Here is a 9,775-nt window from a genome sequence, read left to right as displayed (position 1 = left end):
CCATCCATCCATCCATCCACCTACCCACCCTCCCACCCATCCATCCATTCATCCACCCACCCATCCATTCATCCATCACCCACCCTCCCACCCATCCATCCATCCATCCACCCACCCACCCTCCCACCCATCCATCCATTCATCCACCCACCCACCCTCCCACCCATCCATTCATCCACCCACCCACCCTCCCACCCATCCATCCATCCATCCACCCACCCTCTCACCCATCCATCCATCCATCCATTCATCCATCCACCCACCCTCCCACCCATCCATCCATTCATCCATCCACCCACCCTCTCACCCATCCATCCATCCATCCATTCATCCATCCACCCACCCTCCCACCCATCCATCCATTCATCCATCACCCACCCACCCTCCCACCCATCCATCCATTCATCCATCCACCCACCCTCCCACCCATCCATCCATTCATCCATCACCCACCCACCCTCCCACCCATCCATCCATTCATCCATCCACCCACCCTCTCACCCATCCATCCATCCATCCATTCATCCATCCACCCACCCTCCCACCCATCCATCCATCCATCCACCTACCCAGCCTCCCACCCATCCATCCATTCATCCACCCATCCATCCATTCATCCATCCACCCACCCTCCCACCCATCCATCCATCCATCCATCACCCACCCAACCATCCATCCTCATCTGTTAATGAGCTGGACTGCCCTCTTAGCACACTGGGATTCTGAGGGATCATGGTGGCCTCCACCTACTGCTTGCAACCCATTTCCTGGGGTTGCTTCTAAGAAGTCTGAAGAACTCTTGGGAGGAAACACCTGTCTTTCTAGCAAAAAAAAAAAAAAAAAAAAAAGTGCCTTAGGGCCTTTGAATTTTGTCTAAAACAGCCCAGTGACTGCTTAAAAACTCCAGTTCTGCTCCATTAAACTGCATTTTCTAAACCAGTGGGTGTTACTGTTTTAGAGACCCCACTCAGCTGAGGGACAAGATCCTCCCTCCAGCTGGCTGCACAAAGTCCTGCATTTTAGAGCAGCAGGATTTGAGTGTGTCCATCTGTCTTGAAGCCTGCAAGGGTCAGGTCCCATTAACACGCAGCCTCACTCTATCTCTACCCACATCACACACTGGAGGAACCGATGCAGTCAGAACAAGAAGCCAGGCCTTCCTACAGCTGTGCCAACAAGCTCGTATCTAAGGAACCAGAAACGGGGCCAAGAAGGTAACTGTATGCGACACCCGTCCTGTACATCCTCACAGGTTCCTCAGTGACTGTTCCCTCTCTCACCTGAGGTCCCACTTGCCCCTGGATACCCAGATTACATTCCTCACCACAAGGCATGGAGTCTGGCTTCCTGGGCGGTCATCAGGGGCTGGAGAATGCTCGGGTGCTAACTCCCCTTGGGGGTGAATGTTAACCTGGGAGGTAGAAGCAGAAGCAGGGCAGATACATGCCTCCACCTTCCACTCTCCCATAAATGACCCTGGAGCATGATTCCTTCTTGCAGCCTTTCTGGACAAGCTCTGGGATGAGTAAACCCGGTGTCCCCTAGAAGCTCAGGGGAAACTCACAGGGAAACAAAACCACCACAGTAACGTGTTACATAGCATTGCACTGCCTTTTGTCCCGTTTCTTTGTTTCCCTCACCTCCATCCCCCCAGACTTAGACCTTCTAGCCAAATCGTTAGAACCTTAATCCTTGCTCAGGGTCAGCTTTCCAGAGGACCTAGACCAAGGCAGTAAATAATACTTGTTTAACACCTGCTGTGTGCCCACAGGGACTCTGAGGATATTCAAAGGATTCTGGAAGTTGGAAAAGTCATTCAGGAGAGCAGGACCTGTATCCCAAGGTCACCTAGAAAATCAGAAGCAGAATGGGAGTGAAACAGTTAAAACAGAGTGAAAAATTGCTGGTGAAAAAAAGAAGGAGAAGAGTGGGGAGAATGTAGTAGAGACGGGGTGGCGTCAGACCTGCTGGGGGCAATGAAGGAAAGAGGGGCTTGTGTATTCCTGGAGATTTTTGATCAAGATTCCAAGCCCCCAACTTGGTCTCCAAATTGGGAAAGATGTCTGTTTTGGAGACTGAGTTAGCATTTTTCTCCACAGCAGGAGTAATGAAAGAGTGAAGGAGAGACAGCTTCCACTACCAGTATACTAGCTCCCTACTGCCACATGATAAATCACCCCAAAACTTAGTGGTTTAAAACAGTACACGTTGTCAGGGGTTTGATTTTAACCACTGTGGTTTTGCCTTGCCTTTTTCTCCTGGGTGGTGAGGTTGGGGCACCATTTCATATACTTATTCCCATTTGGTTATCTTTTTTTTTTTAATCACAAATAATGCTTTTAATTATTTAGCTTCTTACAGTACTTACATAACAGAAACTGACAAGTCCATGTTGCTGTTGTTTAGTCCCTAAGTTGTGTCCAACTGTGACTCCATGGACTGTAGTCCCCCAGGATCCTCTGTCCATGGGACTTCCCAGGCAAGAATACTGGAGTGGGTTGCCATTTGCTGCTCCAGGGTGGTTATCTTTCTTTGGGAAGTGCTTGGTCAAATCTTTTGCCCATTTTTCCTGGTGGATTGTTGGTATCTTTATCATTTTATGACCACGAGTTACATATCCAAGATAAGTCTTCAGTCAGATAAATAAATGGCAAATATTTAACCCCTCAAAAAAAAAAAAAAAAAAAAAACCATCATCAACAATTAGTACCTCTCACCGACAATGGACAAGAGTTTGAGTAAGCTCCGGGAGTTGGTGATGGCAGGGAAGCCTGGCGTGCTGCAGTCCATGGGGTCGCAAAGAGTTGGACATGACTGAGTGACTGAACTGAACTGACTAACAGGTCCTGTGGGTCAGGAATTCAAGAGTAGTCTGGCTGGGTGGCTCCAGCTCTGATCTCCCATTAAGTAAAGGTCAGATGTGGCCTGGGCTGCAGTCAAGTGAACGTCTGATTGGAGCTGGAGGGTCTGGTCCCAGGATGCTTTGTTCACCTGGTTGTTGGCAGAAGGCCTTAGCCCCTCGCCATGAGGACCTCTCCCCAAGGGCTGATTGAGTGTTCTTCTGACGTGGTGGCTGGAGATCCAAGAGGCCAAAGCAGAGGCCACAATGCCCTTTATGACTTGGCTTCAGAAATCACACACTATTCTCTGCATGGTGGTTACACAGAAGCCATGATTCAAGGCAGAGAGAGCACATTCAAGGGCATAGGGACAAGGAGGTTGAGGACCCTGCAGGGAGGAGCAGCGTTTTTGGAGACTGGATCATAACTGCGTGCTGGAACATCAGAGCTGGGGGTTCTTAGAGACCATCTGTTTCAACAACCTCATTCAATAGCTGAGGACGCCAAAGGTCAGAGACATGAAGCAACTCACTTGAGGTCACTCAGTGAATCATCTGTTCATACTAAACCGTGCCTGCAGGCAGCACGTTTCTCGGGGCCACGTGAGAATCGTAGCTCGTGGTCAATCAGGGTCACTATGCTGATGAACAGTCAGAGGTGATGCTTTTAGATAAGAGCTGCTGGATGAATCCACTGCAAAGCTGATGACAGCAGCTGCTTCATTCATTCATTCAAAACATATTTACTGAGTGCTTTTCTTGAGGCACTGGCAGAGAGGTAAGCAAAAACATGCTCCTGCTCTCATGGACCTTATAGACATGCAACGTGTAGTCTCATGGATAGCGGAAATACTACAACCATGGCAAGTATTTGGAAGAAGAGGCTGAAGCACTGTGAGAACACAGAATACTAAGTTTGTTCCAGCCAAGGAAGCGTCTCCAAGGAAGAGATGATTCAGTGATCACTTGACAGGCTCAAAGTGAGTTCCACTAACAATGAGACGATGATTTTTGTTCACAATTTGTTTTTCAGCTATTGTGTTTTCCACCTCCAGATGTTCCACTTGAGTTTTCTTTTATATCTTCTATTTCTCTCATAATTGAGTTCATGGTTTCCTTTAACATCCTAGAATATATTTATAAGATTTATCATAGCGATTTTAACGTCTTTGCCTGCCAGTTTCATCATCTCTGCCATTTCTGGGCATATTTCTATTTTTTCCCTCCCAGTTACAAGTCATATTTTCCTGCTGTTTGGCACGCCTGGTGATTTTCTATTGGATGCTAGGTAATGGACATTTCACACTATTAGGTATCAGATTTTGCTTGATTCCTGGAGAGAGTATTGGACTTTGCCCTGGCTCACAGTTACTTGGAAACAGTTTAATCTTTTCAGGGCTTGCATTTCAACTTTGTCCAGAACAACATTTAGTCGAGGACTAATTTAGCACTGTGATTAAGGGAATACCCTTCTGAGGACACAACCCATGTGATAGAGGGTCTGCACTTTGGCTGGGGAGAATGCCAACGATTTGCAGCCCTGTAAAAACTCCAGAAATTGACCCATCTGCTCCTTTTAGATGGTTCTTTTTCTTGCCTCAAGGAATTTTTTCACAGGCAGTCAATAATCAGAGATCAAAGATTTGAGGTTTCTAACCAGACAATGGAGTTTTTCTCTGTGTGTAGAACTCCCTTCTCTCTGGCACTCTGCCCTGAAAATGTGAATGTCCTTGGTCTCCAGCAACTGTGAACTCTGTCAAGTCCACAAGCTCATCGGCTTCATTTGAGTTCTGTCTCGACAATGAGCTGGGGCCATCGCAGGAGGCACCTTGCTAGCTTCCCTTCACAGTCTTGCCTTGACTGTCGTCCAATGTTGTACGTGGTTGTTTCATATACTTTTTCTGGTTTTCTAGTTATTTAAGGCAAGGGTATATATCTAATCCCTGTGACTGATATGGCATATGTTTTCTTTAACTTTTTAAATGGCTTTACTGAAGCATAATTGGTACAGTAAATTGCAGAGTTGACTCATTGGAAAAGACTGATGCTGGGAGGGATTGGGGGCAGGAGGAGAAGGGGACGACAGAGGATGAGATGGCTGGATGGCATCACTGACTCGATGGACATGAGTCCGAGTGAACTCCGGGAGTTGGTGATGGACAGGGAGGCCTGGTGTGCTGCGATTCATGGGGTCGCAGAGAGTCGGACACGACTGAGTGACTGATCTGATCTGATCTGAAAGTGTAAAATGGGCAAGTCTTGACACATGAAACCATCACCACATTGAAGACAACAAACATATCCATCACCTGTTTTACGATCTGTCCTTCTGGTTCCCCGGACCTTTCCTCCCAGGCAACCACTGATCTGCTTTTACTTACAAAAGATTAGCTTTCATTTTCTAAAGTTTTGTATAAATTCCTTTTTGTCTGGCTTCATTCAATCAGCATAATTATTTTGATTCATGCATCTTGTTGTTTATATCACTAGTTTCTCCTTGTTCATTGCCAAGTAATATTCCAATGTATGGATATACCACAGTCTGTTTGGCTATTCATTTATACCACATTCATTTATTCATTATTGATGGGCATTTGGATTGTTTCGATTGTGGCTATCACACATAAAGCTGTTACGAACATTTACATAAGAGTCTTTATATGGACATGTGTTTTCTTTTTTCTTGGATAAGTACCTAGGGATAGAACATATGGTAGGTATATGCATAAATTTTAAAGAAACTGTTTTCTAATGGCATTTGTTTTAAAGCCAATTTTTGTTTTGTTTGTTTTTGGACCCATGTGGTGGTGTGGTAAATTTAAGATGTTTGGATATAAACATTCAACTTCTCTTTTGCTGAAGCGCTAAGCCCCTGTCATATTGGTTAGTCTCAGCCCTCACCTGTTTGGAAGGTAGACCTTCACCACAAGGTGGGAAAAGATGAGAATACAAGGGGCTCCAGCCTAGCTGACAGCAGTGGGAAAAGAGACAGACTCTGGATTTTTTTTTTTTTTTTTTTTTTTGCTTTGAGGCATTTAAACAAAAATTAAAGTGAAATTTGTTCTTTTTGGATAGTTCATCCTTTTCCCATGATTTTTGAAAATATAAAATGTTGGAACACTTAGGTCAGAGCTGTTTTTTGAAGTTTCAAGCTATCTCCTTGATGTTTGGGCTCTGAAGCTCCTGTCTGTGAATGAATTCAGCCTTCGTTTCACCTTTCCCTGCTGAACAATGCTGGTGAATTAGAAGGAGATATCCAGTAGGGGTAAGTAGCTTTCTTTTGATCCACACACAAATCGAGCTCCATTTAGCCAGTAGAGGAACGGGATTCACAAACGCCCATGTGGCTCTGAACCCATGACATATTTAATAGGATGGGCAGCGGCAGTGCGACCCATCTCCACCACCTCGTTCCACCTTCCCCAATGTCCAGCACACATGGATTCTCTTAAAGGAGTTTCCTGACAGCAGGCAATATTGTTATACTTCTGTTAATATCTCACACAATTTGAGATGCCTGGCACTTGGCAATATTATTTCAGTGCAGAGACTCTTGAAAGCCACATGATCCCTAGGGTGACGGAGAGGAATAGAGTATGGGGAGAGTGCCCAGGTGGCTTCAGCCTCTCTGTCCTCCTAACAGTGCAGAAGCAACTAGGGATCAGACGCCCAGGGCCCTTGGGTGCTGCTGGCACCTGCCAAGCCCTCAGAGCAGGTGGCATCTTCTCTGGAAAGGGCAGTCACCACCCCCAAGAAGCAGTCTGCCTTTGACTCTGTGGCTGGCCCAGCTCACCATACAGCTTAAGGACGTTCGTGTCCATATTTATTAAAGACTTGGGACAGAAAGGGGCTTCCCTGGTGGCTCAGACAGTAAAGAATCTGCCCACAATGCGGGAGACCCAGGTTCCATCCCTGGGTCGGGAAGATCCCCTGCAGAAGGGAATGGCAACCCACTCCAGTGTTCTTGCCTGGAGGATCCCATGGGCAGAGGAGCCTGGGGGGCTACAGTCCATAGGGTCACAACAAGTCAGACACAACTGAGCGACTAACACTTTCACTGGGACAGAAACGCTAAGTGATCCCCTCAAGGCCTTTTCTTAACTGGCCCTTTAAATCTTCAGCTGTGTGATGTGGGCTGAGGCCAGGACAGGGCCCCTATTGATTACTCTGTTTCTCACTGTTAGGTTTTATTCTTCATAGTGATGCTGCTTCCTGTTTTGTTAGGTGGGGCTCCACCTCCCACCTTCCAGTCCACAGACATAATCTTGTTTGCACTGAGCCTCTGGGTCCTGCAGCCACCCTTCGATGCTGGCCATGGTTCTGCCTGTGGCCCAAGATGGGAGCCACTCACGCCAGCCTGGGATTGAGCCTCCTCACCTGGGCACACAGCACACTCTGGAAGCTGGCTGACACAAGTGAAGAGTCAGGCTCAGCTGACAGTGATGTCACAACAGATGGCTGTTTGGAGAAAGGTAAGCCAACTGCCACCAGGCATCCTGGTTCTCTGGCAGGTGATGGGCAGAGGACCGAAGGCATCTCCTTCTTGGCTTCCTCCTGCTTTAGAGAGCCTGGTTGTGCTGGGGAAATAAACATGCAATTGATTTTGTTGCCTCCACACCCTTGGTACTGTGGCTGAATGGCTGTGGTTGTCATGGCAGCGAGCAACATTTTTGTTATCATCTGTGGCCTTTTTCTCTCCCCTGGGAGATGTCTAACATGATTCCGATTCTCCACGCTGGTTCTGTTCTTTGTGTTTTGGGGGATGGATGTGCTTTCTCCTTGCCCCTGACTGGGGAGAATTTCCATTGGTTTGGAGAGACTGGCTGATGTGTGGGAAAGATAGGGGTGGGGAAAGAAAAGAGAATTGGAGGAGGGACAAAATTTTGCATGTGAATGGAGGGAAGATTGGAGCAAGGGGACAGGTTGTCCTGGGTGACAGAGGGGAAGGGAAAAGGAAATAAGAAGGGAGATGGGGACAGGGAGAAGTGGAAAGGGACAGAGGGAGGAGGGGCACACGGAGTGGAGGACATCCTGTCCTCAGACACATAGACACTCGGCTACAACCGTCAGAGCGCCTCCTGTCTCCTCACTTGGGCTTCTTCAATGTCCTCTGCCCTCTAGCAGCCCCAAAGCCTCTGGTGGGCAGCACAGCCTTCTCCTCTGTCCAGCCCACCAGCTTCACCATGTGCCTCATAATATCAGGCAATTCAGTGCCCAATGAATTAATGCACGGATGGACATTCAAATGCCTTTTAAGATTGAAATCACTGAATAAGGCTTTGGGGGACTGATGGAAGGGAATCAAAATCCCTAGTGACAGATGGTCAAACTCACCAGCCAGCTCATGGATTTGCGCTGAGAAAGGCAGCTTTGAAGATGAGTGGAGGGAGATACGGTATTGGCTGGTCAGAGGGCGCTCCTCTTTGAAGGAAATTCCCCCCCAATTCTGGGCACCTGCCTGAGGCTGCTCTTCTGATGCACTGATTATGGCCGAAGCAAAGCAGGTGTCACTGGCCACGGTGGCAGGTCAGCTTGCCTGGTGTCTTCCTCTCCAAAGCAGCCCTACGCTGAGATGCCTCAGGCTCCTGCCCTACAGGATGGGGAACGAGACTTGGAGACAGTGGCTTCTTATCACGGTCATTGTAGGGTGCCGTCAGATGACGGCTGTGACTGCGTGTCCCCACTGTGGTCCCAGGGTACCTCTTGGAAAACATATCCTGACTCACCTGGGCACAGACCCTTCTTGCAGACTCCTTGGAGACGAATGATGATGAGGACGGGGTGAAATGAGAAAGGATAGGGGAGAATGTCTCTGGGCTTGCCTCATGGGAATGCTTCATCTAAAAGGATGGCCCTTGTGTTCCTTCTGATATGGTCAGAGCTATGCGTAACCTTGCGCCTGAGCCCAGCCCTAGGCGGAGCAAAAGGTTTACAACAGAAAATCCAAGCTTATGTCCAGCGCCGGCAGTTACCAATCTGTGGGAACAAATAGGGAAACTGACCCATGTTGAACAAACTCACAGGGGACTGATGGATAAACCCGAATGCTACTTAGTTATGCTGCATTCTTCAGGTTCTTTGGAATCTGAAAATCTGCCCTGGCAAACAGACCTTCTGTATGACTAATGACGTGACACTGTCTATTAAAGAAAACTGTCCATTAAGCCTTATTCCCAAGAAAGGTAGGAAATGGGGTGGGGAACAAGTCTGCTGTTCTTTGCACTTGTTAATTCTTGCTTTTTGACTCAAGCAAAGGAACTTAATTAGAGGGGAAAATAAATTTTTACTAAATGTCAACCCTAGTATTTTCTTTTTGGATGTAACTATGATTATTAGCTACCTCTCCCCACGTGGTGGAGATCTGGGTAAAGCCGGCTTGAGTCATCAGATTCATGACCTTCAGAAACCGAGGGCCTCCCCCATGAGCTCTGCACATCCTGAGGGGCTGGCGTGCTCGTGGCTCCTTCTCTATGCCCATGCCCTGCCCTGTCCTGCCCTGCCTTTTGCTCCTATGTGTGCGGTCATTACTCTGTCATGCCGCAACTCTCATCAAGGATATCAAGGTTCTCTCTCACACAGAATATCTGTGAGCTGAGAAGAATTTGTCAACTATCACAGGAGTGAAGGGCTAGAAGGGGAGAACAGATTTCTATCTCAGCAGCACAACTTCAAAATCCAGCAGAAGAGCATCTCTGATCTTCATGCAGCCTCTGGCCCCGGACATGGACACTTCCCTGCTCCCTCCCGCCTCTCTCCATCTTGCCCTTTCCCCTGCTGCTTCTTCCTCTCTCCTTTATACTCTCCCACACTCTCCTAGTGGTTAAAAAATGCCTCCCACATTTTGGGTTGTTCTTTTTTTGCACAGCAGAGTGGTTTCAGTATCAAGACCTCACAGTTTACCCCAAGCATGTATTAAGGTCTTTTTTTTCCAGACAA

Source organism: Bubalus kerabau, chromosome 20 (genome assembly GCF_029407905.1).
Source record: "Bubalus kerabau isolate K-KA32 ecotype Philippines breed swamp buffalo chromosome 20, PCC_UOA_SB_1v2, whole genome shotgun sequence".
Taxonomy (NCBI): domain Eukaryota; kingdom Metazoa; phylum Chordata; class Mammalia; order Artiodactyla; family Bovidae; genus Bubalus; species Bubalus kerabau.
The sequence above is the reverse complement of the archived record's forward strand: the minus strand, read 5'-3'. Positions refer to the sequence as shown.